This window comes from Pan troglodytes, chromosome 9, assembly GCF_028858775.2.
Source record: "Pan troglodytes isolate AG18354 chromosome 9, NHGRI_mPanTro3-v2.0_pri, whole genome shotgun sequence".
NCBI lineage: Eukaryota > Metazoa > Chordata > Mammalia > Primates > Hominidae > Pan > Pan troglodytes.
This window is the reverse complement of record NC_072407.2, coordinates 113,233,315-113,248,541: the sequence shown is the minus strand read 5'-3', so window position 1 is coordinate 113,248,541 and position 15,227 is coordinate 113,233,315. Positions and strand designations below refer to the sequence as shown.

Here is a 15,227-nt window from a genome sequence, read left to right as displayed (position 1 = left end):
AAGAGTTCATCTGGTTTTGTGCACCCTGTCTCATTATCACCAGCCTTAGGTGACAGTAAGGGCTATGTTATTGACATAAAAAGATTAAGTGATTTGCTCAAGGCTTTCAAATGTGTAGGGGTAAAATGAAAACTAAAAGCCATGTTTAAATTCTCTCTCAGGAAGGGATTTTGCCACAAAAACATTAATTGATGCATTTTTTGTAATAGTGCATGTAATTATCTAACAAATTTTGATATTCATTAACTCGTTGGTGCAACAACTTAATTTCTCTTTAATAAAATGCCATAGCAAATTTTCTGGGAGAATTTACATGAAACTCACTGGGGTGCCCTTTGGGATGTAGGACAAGAGAACTGGGGACAGGGAAGACTTTAGTGAGCTTCTGCTTTTCACTTTAACTCTTGTTCTGTCTGAAATTTTACACTGAATTTCTTTTGTAATTAAAGCAACTATTTAACAAAAATTAATAAATAGACTTTAGGTCATATATTTATTGCAAATCTCAAATCTTTTGAAAACTGTGATGTCAACTGTCTTCAATTGCTGGGATATAAACTATTTTATGTCATTTGGAAAGCTCAGATGGTTGCAGAATTCCCATTTTCAGATAATTTCTTAAAATTTTACTGTTAAAACTCTCCTGCTTGGCACAAAATAATGTTCAGGCTGTCTCTGTGAGAAAGTGATTTCTGTTGCCTAAGTTACAAAATGAAACACATTTTTTACCCCTGGATCTTGGCATGCCTTTGGAATGCTATTTGTATTTATGTAGCTAAGTTAGAACAACAGGAGTCACTGAGATGCACTTTGGTCAGAACAGAATCTGCAGAACTACAGCCCTGCCAGATGGACTTGCCACGGCTGTTCCGCTGCAAAAACTGATTATTTTTGCAAGCTGCATGAAAGAATTCACCACCAGGAATTATTTTAAATTTTATGACATTAAAAAAACCCTGCAGAACCAATAGAGCAGCTGAAAAAATAAGTTGCTTGCAAAAGGTTTGCCTTTATTATTATTTTTAAAATATCTGTGATTGTGAGGGAGCAGGTGGTTGGGTGGGGAACACGGAAAGCACTGGGAATGTGGTTCAGATCTCTAAACAGGGCAGGACAGTGGGCTAATTAAAGTCAAACAATAGGCCATTTAGAAAGCCTTAGTAAAGCATTCATTCAAATGAATGCCAAGAATATAGTGTGTACCTCTGTATTCAAACATTGGTGTTTTGAGTTTACTAGACACTGCCTGCTCAGAAAATGTTTTTTTTTTCTTTTTAAATTCTTTGTAGGCTCGTGGAGGGGGTTAGCTGGCCATGTTAACAAGCAATATGCAAAGCACTGTGCTATGAGATGGAGCAAAAGGTATAGGGAGATGTTCCCAGGGTGAATACTGATTCCCTTTATCAATAACCTTGCAAAATTTCAAATGAGAAATAGATTCTTCTGCTGGCATTCATGAAAAGGTAGCAAGGATAAATAAGATATATTTATTAAAGGAAAATTGCAGGTTTCTTAAGAGCCTTAGCAGTCAAACACAAAGAGAACAACAGGGATTTCTAAAAATTTAAGAAAAATAAAGATAATATGGAAAGAAATAAAAAGCTAAGAGAAGATAAGAAAAATAAAGAGGCTGGGTGCGGTGGCTCACGCCTGTAATCCCGGCACTTTGGGAGGCTGAGGCGGGTGGATCACCTGAGGTCAGGAGTTCAAGACCAGCCTGACCAATACCGTGAAACCCCGTCTCTACTAAAAATACAACAAACAAACAAACATAGCCAGGTGTGGTGGCGTGTGCCTGTAGTCCCAGCTACTTAGGATCCTGAGACAGGAGAAGTACTTGAACCCAGGAGGTAGAGGTTGCAGTGGGCCGAGATCATGCCATTGCACTTCAGCCTGGGCAACAGAGCGAGACTCCATCTCAAAATAAAATAAAATAAAATAAAATAAAATAAAATAAAATAAAATAAAATAAAAAGAAAAATGTAGCAATAACCAAGAAAACACACATTGGGCCACCTGATGCCCATTTGCTGTGCCCAGGGAAACACAACAATCTTACTAAAATCAAAACATGTTGTAGGGTAGGTTCAGGTTGTGAGTTGAAGAGGTGAAAAATAATTTTTATGGTAAATTTTAAGAAATCAGAGAAGACCGTGAGTATTTCCTGTAATTGCAGTGGTGCCAACTGTTTGGCACTCATGCCTGCAGAGCTCGGGATGCCTCGGTCCAAAGCTTACCCTTTTTCCAACCACAGATTCAATATACTATCCACATGTTATGTTCTCAAGTGTGACAATATGCTGATGGTTGCGGAGGCTGTGATTTCTTCCTTGGATTTATGTATGACCAACTCCTTAATTTTAAGGCCTGTGTACTAGTTTTTGCTCTTACCTGTATTCGACTTCTTCTTCTTTTGGCATTTTCATTGTTGTTTAGCACCACCATTAGAATGCCAAAGAGCAGTAGTATGGTATTAGATTTCTACATTAGTAAAGGGTTCTATCTGTTTCTAGCATGGAATACTAAAAATTGGCTTAGTATCTAGGAAATGAGGGCATTGGTAGTCTTCCTCTCCCCATGTTTTCTCATATTTCATAAGAAGGTAAAGCCTTAAGGAAAGTATTCTCCCCTTTCCTTATCAGCTGTTATATTTATTGAGAATATATGTAAGGCTCCATAGTGTGTACAACTATGAGAGAATTCCAGACACCACGGGGGCTGGGAGAGCATTGAAGGGGTGGGTCACCAGAGACAGCAGGTCAATTGATCTGGTAAACTCTATGTTTCACTGGGCTCAGGAATCTCTTCCAGACCTCGAAAGGGGGCTGATACTGTCTCTGCCTTCTAAAGTGGAAGAAGTGGCATTCTGCATCCAGTCCCATGAGTGAGCCATGGATGCCAGCCTCTCAAATAACTTGCCGATATTCAGAAAATAAATCCAAAGACATGCCAGGGGAGTAAGCTTCAGGTAAGAAGAAAAGCTCAGAGAGAAATGGGTCATGTGAGTAGGCCCCAGAGGTCTCTAGAGAACAGAAAAGAGGCTTCTGCAAGGTCAGGACGGCACACTCTGACTACGGTTCAGGAAGCGATTTCCTCTCATACAGAGAGGGCCAGGTGCCACATAGAGCCCCACGAGGCCAGGGGGTCCAGGAGTGGTGGAGAATGACCAAGAGGGACTCTATTCAGTGTTCTCCATATATTCCCCCCACTGGATGCAGCTGTTTCTGGGACAGAAAGCAGGTTCTGGGATAGAACTGGAGATAAATTCTATAAGGAAATTGAAAACTTGGGTCCAGTGTCTTCTAAGATGTCTGAGTATCACAGGAAAGGAAGGTCCTGGTACTGGTTTGGGCTGGGTGTGGCATCATCTCTTGAACAGTCTACAGGCACACTGTGGGGCTGATTGGGGAGACAAATGTGTTCCCGAGAGGGAGCAAAAGTCATAATTGGGGCCACCCATCACACACGAAATCTGGAGGGTGACATGAGAGCTGAGCAGGAGGGCCTGAAGCAGAGTGACCACTCCAAAGCTCACCCATCCTTGGGCTGGAATCATAATGTAAGAGGGCAATAGGGTGGGTGAAGTGAAGACCTGGAGTCCCACAAACCTAGTTCCAAATCTAAGCCTCACTACTTTCAACCTGATTCTTATTTTTCTGATCTCAAAAACATATGGGTACCACCCTCTGAAAGCTGTCGTGCTTGTGTTGATAAATGAAATATATTTTAAAATAGATAAATGAAATTATTTGTAAATTTCCTATTTCAGAGCCCAGTGGTAAGTGATAATTATTGTTATTATTCATTACTATTTATCCCAGAGAGAACTGAACAGGTGGGAAGGGGACTCAGGTCTAAACGTCAACTCAATTGTACCCCCATGCCCATCTTTGACCCAATATTAACGTTAGCATCAGAACTTTTGGAGGCTACATAATCATTCTTCTGCTTTATGTGTCTTTTCTATTCCCTATATTCCTGGCTAACTCAGATTGCAAAACTCTAGTTGAACCAGAGAAAAGGGAATTTATCTTTTTCAGATTACAGAGGGGGTTCAGCTTGGCCTTGGATGTTGGGGGTAGGGGTGCCAGTGGGTGGGACACGTTCTGAGGTCTGGGAAAATCTACTGAGTCAGGAGGAGAAACAGCTGCACCCAGCGGGGGAAACACACGGAGAACACTGAATGCTGACCCTCTCCCATCTGCATCCCTCCGAAGATTTTTTAAATTCAGGAAATGCAGGCTTCAGAAAGTCACATCACTTGTTAGGTCAGCAAATTGGTGGCAGATCCTGATCAAAATATTCAGACTTTTATTTCTTTCTTCTTGTCATTTGAAGCTGTTTTTTTTTTAAATTGGCAGTTCGTGATGGATAAGTATAATTATAGGTTTGTTATCCTAAACTGATTGAGTTTTTGGATATTTAGTACTACAGAATGGGAGCAGTTGAAATTATCTTAATGAAATGCACCAGGTTGGAGTTTCAACTCTAGCCATCTAGACTGGAAGAATGGAGGACAGTGGTATAGCTCAATCAGCCTGTGGGTAACTACAGCTTCCACTGTTTTTTTTTAAAATTTATTCCTAGGAATAAAGTTTTCAAACCTACAAAAGTTACCCAGTAGCCTTTCTAATGGTTTCACTGATGTATATTATATTAAAATTAATAGTAGTGTTGACAGGAGGATCTAACTTTCAAGGCTGCTATCCAGAGCTCCCTATAATCCAGTGCCTATCTACCTTAGTGTGGCACACCTTTGCTGAGACATTTATCAAGTACCGCTATGTACCAGATATTGTAAAAACCATAAAAGCTGCCATTTGCTGAGCATTTACAGCATGCCATATGCTATACCAGGTGCTTTGTAGACATTATCAAATTTCACTTTCACAACACCTTCCATGGTAGCTATCACCGTTCCCATTTACATAGGAGGAAACTGAGGCCCAGAGAAGTGAGATCAATTTCACACACACGAGTCAGAACCTTGGTCTGTCTGACTCTGATATTCAGGCACTTAATCACTTTACCACACTGTTATTCTTCCTGGGCTGGAGGCTCCGAAAGGAACAAACAGAAATGGCAAGATGTTAGCCAGTTGAGGGACAGATTTAAGAAAACAAGAAGTGACAGTGCAATGTAAGAATATTTTAGCAGAAAAATATTCTGGAGGCTTTGGGAGCAGAGGGGAGTGTCTGGGAGACCTTAACAGGCAAGATGAGAACTGAATTTTGAAGGATTGTGCAGGCCTCCCAACCTTCTCTTTCACTTCTCTATGCTGCAGACAAAATTGGTTCATCCGCTGCACGTCACAGGGAATTGCTTCCTTTCCCCTGTGCCTTTGCCCCTTTCGTGTGTTCTGCTTGGATTCTACTCCTGCTCACTGCTCACCTGGGTCATCTTCTTCCTTCAAAGCTTAGCTCGTGGCACGCTTTCCTCCAAGAAGTCTTTTTCTCTTTCCTTCCCTCCCTTCCTTTCTTCCTTCCTTCCTTCCTTCCTCTCCCTCCCTCCCTCTTTCTTTCTTCTTTCTTTCTCTTTCTTTTCCTTCCTTCCTTCCTTCTGTCTCTTTTCTTTTCCTTCCTTCCTTCCTTCCTCTCTTTCTTTCTTTCCCTTTCTTTGTCTCTTTCCCTTCCCTCCCTTCCTTCCTTCATCTCCTTCCTTCCTTCCTGTCTCTTCCCTCCCTCCTTCCTTTCTTTCCCTTTCTTTCTTTCTCTTCTTCTTCTTTCTTTCTCTGTCTTTCTCTCTCCTTCCTTCCTCCCTCCCTCTTTCTTTCTTTCTTTCTCTTTCTTTCATCTCTTTCTTTCTTCTTTCTGTCTTTCTCTTTCTTTCTCTTTCTTTCTTTCTTTCTTTCTTTCTTTCTTTCTTTCTTTCTTTCTTTCTTTCTTTCTTTCGTGAGTCTTGCTCTGTCACCCAGTCTGCAGTGCAGTGGTGCAATCTCGCCTCACTGCAACCTCCGCCTCCCGGGTTCAAGCAATTCTTGTGCCTCAGCCTCCTGAGTAGCTGGGATTACAGGTGCACACCACCATGCCAGGCTAATTTTTGTATTTTTAGTAGAGATGGGGTTTCACCACGTTGGCCAGGCTGGTGTCAAACTCCTGACCTCAAGAGATCTGCCCACCTCGGCCTCCCAAAGTGCTGGGATTACAGACATGAGCCACTGTACCCCGCCCAAGAAGTCTTTTTCTACCTACCTGCTTCATGCTTTGCTTTCCCTCCTCTGAACCTCCCTCATGTTTACTGATGGTCACACTCAACTCTTTTGGCACTTGGAGCAAAGCCATCTTTTTATTTTTAATCACTTATAATTTCTTACCCCACAACTGAGCAGTACATTTCTTAAGGGCAATGAATTTCTTATATTGTTTTGAATTCTAACAAACATCACTCCTCACATGCAGTTGAGTGTTTAATAGCAATGGCATTGATTGAGCACCTACCATGTGCCAAGCCCTTGGCAAATATTAAATGTAATCCTTATGATAACCTTGCAAGGTAGATGTTATTATCTTCCTTTAGCAGCAAGATTAAGTAACTTTACTGTTACCACACAGTTGGCAAATGGCAGAGGTGGGATTTGAATTCAGGTCATCTGGATCTAGAGCCCAAACTCTTCGCTATGCTGTGTTTTCTATGTCTTAGAATATGAACTTCAGGCTGGGCACAGTGGCTCACGCCTGTAATCCCAGCACTTTGGGAGGCCGAGGTAGGCAGATCACGAGGTCAGGAGTTCAAGACCAGCCTGGCCAATATGGTCTCTACTAAAAATAGAAAAATTAGCTGGGCGTGGTGGCACTCGCCTTTATTCCCAGCTACTCAGGAGGCTGAGGCAGAAGAATCACTTGAACCCAGGATGTGGAGGTTGCAGTGAGCAAAGGTCATGCCACTGCACTCCAGCCTGGATGACAGAGTAAGACTCCGTCTAAAAAAAAAAAAAAAAGAGAACTTCAGTAAACCTGAGTGTTGTAGGTTCCCAGACAACAGAGTAATCTGAAACATCAGCTCAATGGTGCTTCAAATTGGGTAAGAGCTAGTTGTCTGAGACTCAGGTCTATTTTAAATCCTAAACAATGAGATTAGGATTTAAATATTTAAAGAAATGGAAATATTTGAAGTATAAATAATGAAAATAACAAAGATAAATAAATGCAATAAACATTAAAAAATTTAAGTCTTAAAAGTGAATACTGGGATGTAGCTCAGAATCTACAAAGTAGCTGATATGTAGGATGAACAAGTCTAGACATACAACATACAACATGAGGGCTATAGTTAATAAAGTTGAATTGTGTTAGGGATTTTTGTTAAATAAGTAGATTTTAGCAGCTTTTGCCACAAAAAGTAACTAAGTATCAGTAAGTAATAATGATTTGAAAAGCAAACACTTGAGGTTGGAATGAAAAAAAACAGACCACTTGGAATAGTTAAATTTTGGTCTGTACTTGTACAGTATATATAAATCAAGGCTGATGAGATAGGAGATATATTAATTTGCTTCACTATAGTGGAAATTTTACTATATATATGTATCCCATAAGGTCATGTTGCAAACATCAGTTATACAGAGTAAAATTTATCTGAAAAAAATAAGCACAGAAACTAGAGAAATCTTAGACGCATGGCCCAACTCTCTGCTTTTATGGACAGGGACACTGAGGCTCAGAGAAGAGAAGGGAATTACCCAAGACCATTTGTAGCCAGAAGGAGGGGTTCAAACAGACGAAAGAAGGAGCAGCTTCTCTTTTGGTGGAGGAGAGATGTGTTACCCAAAGTTTCATGGAAATCAAAGAAACTTTGAGATGATAGAATATACAGCTTCCAATTGCATGTATTTTTTCCTTCTAATACTTCACAAGAAATCCAAATGCAAATCACAGATCTAGATGTCACGATGTTTACACTTGTGGTAACTGAATTGTGCACAATTGGTATAGCAAAGCAGCAGCTGAATGTGTAACTAAACGAACGTCCAACTAGCAGTCCTGCTGGAAGGACAGGCGGTTTTAGGGACTAAGATAGACAATGCACATCTGTTCTACAGTTAAAGTCTGCCCAACTTTATGGCAATTGCTCTATGTCATAAACACACCAAATGGTGCCTATTCACCTTCTGTTCCCCCAAAATTTCCCATCAAATACGTACTATTGTCATACTTCTATCCGTTGCTGTAATATTAACCCTCCAAAATAATTAGGAAAGATTATTAACCAAGAAACCCAGCTGACAATATTGCCTGATTCTGTATGCCCTTGATGTAGAGATTTTAGCAGCGAAATAATTTCAATGTAAGAATTTAGGATAATGTACAGAAAGAAAATAACTGTAAGTAATACTGATTTGAAAAGCAAACACTTGAGATTGGCATGCAAGAATCACGCTATGTGGAAATAGTTCACTTTTGGTCTCTATATGTAGAGCATGTAAAAATCAAGGCTGTTATTATCTAAATACATTTCTCACTTGGGATATTTCTCTTTAACATTTTACTCAATTCAGACCTTCTAAAAACAGAGCCAGAAATCTTCATTTATTTTTCCTTAGGTTTATGTAGGATATTAACTTGAAGGAATTTTCATGTCTATTTTCTTACTGTTCCTGGCATAGCATTTTGATGAATGAGCCGAGCAAAAGAGCTGTTACTTTGTTCATAAATCAACAAATAAACTGAACATCAAACCCTGATTCCTAGGCTCAATCTTAGCCTCCCCTACACTACATGACACTTCCCCAACTCCCCAACAGTTTCAATTCCAAGCTGATTTCCTTTTCCTACACAGCAAGTTTTACATTTTTTCCCCCTCATGTCAGCTGATGTATATTCAACAATTTTAAATAAATCCATAAGATAGCTTAAGAAAAACTTGATTAAAAGGAACAATGGTCTGAAAATCACTCACCAAGTTTCAAAACAAAACTGAAAAATTGTGACTATTAGGTTTATTGCTTTTTTTCTACATATAATAAAGAGGTTATTGAATTTTATGATGTTACTTGAAAATAATTCGATGTTTAGCTTTTATAGAACTCAATTGAAATAGTGTAGTTGAAAAAATGCAGCAATCAGAACTTAATTATGTGTGTTTATTTGGTACTAGATGGTGGTGAATGGCTCACATTTATATATCTTGGTAGAAGATCTAGTAGTGTGGTAAAGAATAACAGAAAAATTCAAGAAAGAAAAAAGAAAAACCATTATTTAAAAATAGACATACATAGCAATAGTTGTGAAACCACAGAATTGTAGCTAAAATGTATAGAAGTGGTTTTAATTTCTAGTCTTTGGTAAAAGTCTCTTTTGATGCAAGGGATATTTTTTCTTGTTCCTACTGCAAAGATGTGAAAAACATTTCATGGTATCAAAAACAGATGTTCACGAGGGAAGCTGTGGTAAAGATGGATCAACAGAGTCTTGTGTAAATTTATCAGTGTCGTCACAAATAAAAGAGCAGCAATTTGGGCATCCAATAGATACTTCCTGAAGTATGCCTATCCAGGGGGAGACATAGTTTTCAGAATATGCAGAATATGTGAGTATTAGTTTTCTAGGATGGCTGTAACAAATTATCACAAACAGGGTGGGTTAAAACTAGCAACATTGATTCTCTCATAATTCTGGAGGCCAGAAGTCCAAAATCAAGGTGTTGGCAGGGCTGTGTGCCCTCCAGACTCTAGGGGCGAATTTGCCTTTGCTTTTTCAAGCTTCTGGTGGCTACTGGTAGATATTCCTTGACTGTGGCCTCATCACTCCAATCTCTGCTTAAGTGGTCACATTGCCTCCTCCTCTTTTGTGTATCTTCTCCCCGGTGTGTGTGTTTCTCTCTCAAAACTCCCCCTTGTGAGGGAGGATACTTGTGGATACATGTGATTATACTGAGAACTCACCTAAATAATGCCAGGTAAGGGCCTCTTCTAAAGATACTTCACTTAACCACAAATTCTGCCGTCTAAAGCAGAACTCACCGGTCCCAGGGATTTGGCATGGGATCTTTGGGGCTCCATTTTTTTTTTAACCTATTACAATGCATTTATGGTAAACCACATGGTAGGGCCTCTGACTGGTCATTACTCATGCTGTCAGCTGCAAATTTTGAGCATGTCTAATGAATGACTTCTCTAACTGAACTTACTCGATATATGAGAATCATTGTGTCCTAGTGCATTGGTATGAAAAAGGGGAGGTGGTCTCAGTATGAGCCACCAAATCAGAGCCCCACAGTGTCTCCCATAACATGATGGTCCATGATTCTTTCTTATTGGATTGCATTTGCAACAGGGACAGAAATAGGTCCTCAAGAGTCAATGACTAATGCATATGATATCCTTGAGATTTACAGATATTCTAGAGTAGTGGTTGAGAGGATGAAACATCAGTAGGTGGACAGTAAGGGCAATTCATGCAAATGTCTAAAGTCCAAATAACCGCATTTTGGGACTTTATGCATTTAATTATCTGAATTCAAAAAGTCAGTGAAGTGAGGATGAGCGTAAGATACTAGTGTTGAGATGCTGGGTAATATGATGGGGACAGGAAGTTAAAGATGAGTTCATATCATCTATGCACTTGATGCCTGAGAATAGCTACCATGGTTAGAACCGGTGCGTACTTTTTTTGTTCTAGAAGTTATCTCTACGTGGTATATTTCTTTTTAAAAAACCCCTTTGTTTGCGTGTATCAGCGATTATTCTATTCTAGTCCCCTTTGGCCATTCCCTTTAAATATGGAATGTGGGCTGGGCACGGTGGCTCACGCCTGTAATCCCAGCACTTTGGGGGGCCGAGGTGGGTGGATTACCTGAGGTCAGGAGTTCAAGACCAGTCTGGCCAACATGGTGAAACCCCGTCTCTACTAAAAATACAAAAATTAGCCAGGCATGGTGGCACACACCTGTAATCCCAGCTAATCGGGAGGCCGAGGCAGGAGAATTGCTTGAGCCCGGGAGGCAGAGGTTGCAGTGAGCCGAGATTGTGCCACTGCACTCCAGCCTGGCCGACAGAACCAGATTCTGTCTCAGACAAAAAAAAAAAAAAAAAAAAAAGGAATGTGGAATTAGGAGTCATCTGCTACTTGTAAACTGTGCAGCTTTGAAATAATTACTTCCCTTCTCTTGTTCTCAATGCACTCATCTGTAAACTGGGAAACTGTAAATATCAATCTCAGGGTTAGTGTGTCTATCAAATGAAACAACACATGAGAAAGTGCCCTTTAAACTGTCCTTACATAAATGTTATTATAGTCTTCATATTACATGACTATGCTGCCTGGTCTTTTGTCTTCAGTATTCAGTCTAGGGCTTGGTTGCTAAGTTCTTGTATTTTTCAAATATGTAAGTATTTTTTCTTTTCACCAGGTTATTTGGTGTCCAATGGCACAAACTATATATTACATGTGTTTCTTGTATCCACTTTCTCCATAAGAGACCCACTGTCACTGGGTCAATAGCAAGAGCTCAGCAAGTTCTTATCTGAAGAGAGATAAAAACCTTGGCTGTGACATGTGAGGCTTAGACACTTGCTCTTTATTCTATGGCAAAGTTCTCAAACAATGATGTGCAAAGGCACCATCCAAGGAGCTTGTAAAAAAAATGACACAATGACCATGCCTTGGCTCCAACCCAATAATAGTAGACATGGGACAGGTCCAGGGATCTGTATTTTAAAATGAAATAAAATAATATGGCTTATAATTAATTATGTCTACATTGTCTCATTTTATAAAAAGTAAAAACTCACCAAAAAATAAAGAAAAGAAACAAAATCCGTGACTTGATAGTCACAGATCTTGAGCAAGAAGTCATATTAGGTAAATTTTAAAGAAAAAAGTATGTCCGCCATTTGGATATATGCCTTCATGCCCTTTAATGTAACTTTTCTTTTTCTATAACTCTGGTATAGTGCCTTATCATTTGTATATAGGCATTGATAATGATACAAGGTGTGAGTTACACACTCATTCACCCTGGGCAGACACCATGTTTATTCCCTGACAATGGATATTACCCTTATGTGCAACTCTTGCCTTTCCAGTTGATAGTTTGCCTGAAACTTTCATCAACATTCATAATTTAGTTGCTGTCTCATGTTAGTTGCAGTTACTGTGGTCAAGCAACCCGCGTGACTTCCACTTGAAGCTGTGGTTCATTTTAAGTAGATTCTGAATTCCTTCTCTCTCTCTCTCAAGAGACTAGATTTGGATTGATATTTTATTTTTATTATTATTACTATTTTTTGAGACAGAGTCTCACTGTGTTGCCCAGGCTGGAGTGCAGTGTCACGAACTCAGATCACTGCAACCTCTGCCTCCCAGGTTCAAATGATCCTCCCACTTCAGCCTCCTGAGTAGCTGACATTACAGGCACGAGCCACTACACCCGGCTAATTTCTGTATTTTTAGTAGAGATGTGGTTTCCCCATGTTGGCCAGGCTGGTCTGGAACTCCTGGCCTCAAGTGATCTGCCTGCCTCAATCTCCCAAAGTGCTGGGATTACAGTCATGAGATACTGTGCCCTGCTGTATTGATATTTTTATCACACACCCCAGGTAATTCTGAGCAGGCACTGTGAGAAGCACTGAACTAGGAGCAGACAAGGAGCCAATTATTCAGACTTCTCTGTAGCAGATAAGCTCCATTTGTTTAACTAGAAGAGAGGTGGTGGTTTAAAAGAAAGGATAACGGCTGGGCACGGTGGGTCACGCCTGTAATCCCAGCACTCTGAGAGGCCGAGGCAGGTGGATCATGAGGTCAGGAGTTTGATACCAGCCTGGCCAACATAGTGGAACCCCTTCTCTACTAAAAATACAAAAAAACAAAATTAGTGGGGCGTGGTGGCAGGCGCCTGTAATCCCAGCTACTTGGGAGGCTGAGACAGGAGAATCGCTTGAACCTGGGAGGTGGCAGTTGCAGTGAGCCGAGATCGCGCCACTGCACACCAGCCTGGGCAACAGTGCGAGACTCCGTCTCAAAAAAAAAAAAAAAAAAAGATAACATAAAATATGCAATTAAAGGTGTTCTTGGGTGGGAGGAAATTGAACGTTCATTTGAAATATGTCTCAGGAGTTTGATTTTGGAGCAGAGTTGAACATGGTGCCAACATTCTCAGCATACATGCCGGAAGAACCAGTACCTGCTGTGTATCAGCCCCTGCACTAGGTACTGGACGTGGTTGTCTCATTTATTTCTGTTCATCTGCTCTCATGCTCTGCACCCAGCAGGTGCCAACAGATGCCTGACATTCATGTGATTATATTTTACTTGATAGAATAGGTGTTTATATGTTGATCTTGGTAACCAAATGATATTGCCATTTTAGAATCATTTCTGGAGATCTGGTGCAACTACTTAAACATTTGGGGTATACAGTAGAACTATTTATAAAGACATGGATGGCAGATAAAGATTTTAGACTCAGAACGTCTCCTACTAGGATTTTAAAATCTGATTTTGCATGTTACAGAGAAGATTTTTTTTAAGTTATCTCTGTTGGGTTTAGAGTAACAATTATGTGGATGAAGGTGAGTATTATTCCCACCAACCAAACCCTTGGTAATCCATGGCTTGGGGAAATGAAAAAGTCAGGACACACCATCTTTTAATTGCCATGAACTACAGTAGCCAGCCAGTAAGATCACAGAGCTCCTGGCGCGCCTGCTGGCTGCTAACAGACGTGCCATGATTAGAGATATTTATAGCTGGAAGGGACCCCGGAGGTCATTTTGCCTAACTCATTTCATATTGGGTCCAGAAGAGTAAAATGACTTTCCCAGGGCCACATGACTGGTTCCCGGCAAGGGCCAGGGCCCCTCTCTACTGGTGTTCCTCCACTCCACCAGGCTCCTCAGTCAGAAGGAGCACCAGCATTTATTGACTGTGATTTATGTGATTTACGTGACATCCAGTTATGAGGGAATAGGAATTCTGTTTCCAAGGGCATATAGTCAATAGCAGATGAACAAAGACATGAAAACTCTTTCAAAAAGGGCATGAAAACCAGCGTTAAATAGACTAGGATGAGATTGAAGTAGAGGGAGTGTAAGTTAAGGTGTAAATGCTGGCACCACTAAGTGAGAGAAAGATTGTCTGTCACAGAATAATTCTATACTGCATGCCAGTTAAAGGAAGGCTTTGTTTTGAGAATATCAGACCCAGGAAGTGGGGGATTGGTGTGTGGATAAAGGGAGAGGAGAGAGAACCTGCAAGCACCTCAGAATATATTAAATTGGGACTTACATTAAGTCTTGAGTTACTTGTCTGCCCGGATCGTTTTTCTGCCAGGAGATCTTTGACTGTATGCTTCACTCTCACTCCTTGATACACTCGTTTGCTGTAGTCTCCTGGGACTTAAGCAAATGGAATAGTCACAATGAATGTGGATGGAATCATTAGGTTAAGCTCCCAAAGGACATGTTTAGGGGCTGATCATTGTGATGTCATTTTCTTGATAGAACGATAGAATTCCTGGATTTGAAGTGGCTTTGATAGAGCAGCTTCAATAGAGCCGTGTCTCCTGATCTTTGATAGAGACTCATCTAAGCTCTACTAAGTGACAGAAACACTGTTCCATCATCTACACAACAGCTCTTCAAAGTCCCTTCCTTGTACTCTGACTTGTCAAGATTTACTCTGGCAAGGTTTACAAATTATGCTTTAATCACAAGTCCAAGGATTGGATGCAACTTGAAATGATGCTTCTAAATACATGAGGTAGAAGTTAGATTTGTATGATTCAGGTTACAGCATAACAGTATTCCTGCCCTATTATACCTGATGGGAGTGAGCAGGTCAGCAGGAGTTTTAAGAAGATTACGTTCCTAAGAAGAAAGTTGTTTGTTATTGGTTTACTGCACTAAATAAATGTTTTGTTTTTGAAAATCGGTGATTCAACATGAGGAGTTACTGCTTCGAAATAAGGCCGAGGATAAATAAGGAATCATTCATTCATTTAACAAATATTTATTGAGCACTTACTATATTCACTTCCTGAAGATGTTGTAGTGCTTGGCAATTTACATGTATTGCTTCATTTGATCTGTTTTACAGATGAGGAAACTGAGGTCTGCGACTAAATTATTTGCAAGGTCTCACAGCTGCTTATAAGCAATAGAGCTGGAATCCAGACTTAGGTCAGTTTTTAGTATCAACAACCAGAAAAATATGCTGTTTTCACCATGAGGGAATTACAGAGAGATAACAGACTATAGAGAAAAACGTTTCCCCAAGGTTGTAAAATTGACA

At 40.2% G+C, this 15,227-nt stretch overlaps 1 protein-coding gene across 1 annotated transcript in view; it reads right to left on the bottom strand.

The window, feature by feature from the left end:
- POU2AF2 (POU class 2 homeobox associating factor 2) overlaps positions 1-14,416 on the bottom strand; it is a 30,264-nt gene extending 15,848 nt beyond the window's left edge. The window contains exon 1 of the mRNA XM_001138725.4: positions 14,223-14,416. The gene's annotated coding sequence lies outside the window, so the exon portion shown is untranslated. The remainder of the gene's footprint in view (positions 1-14,222) is intronic.
- Positions 14,417-15,227: the final 811 nt, after the last annotated feature.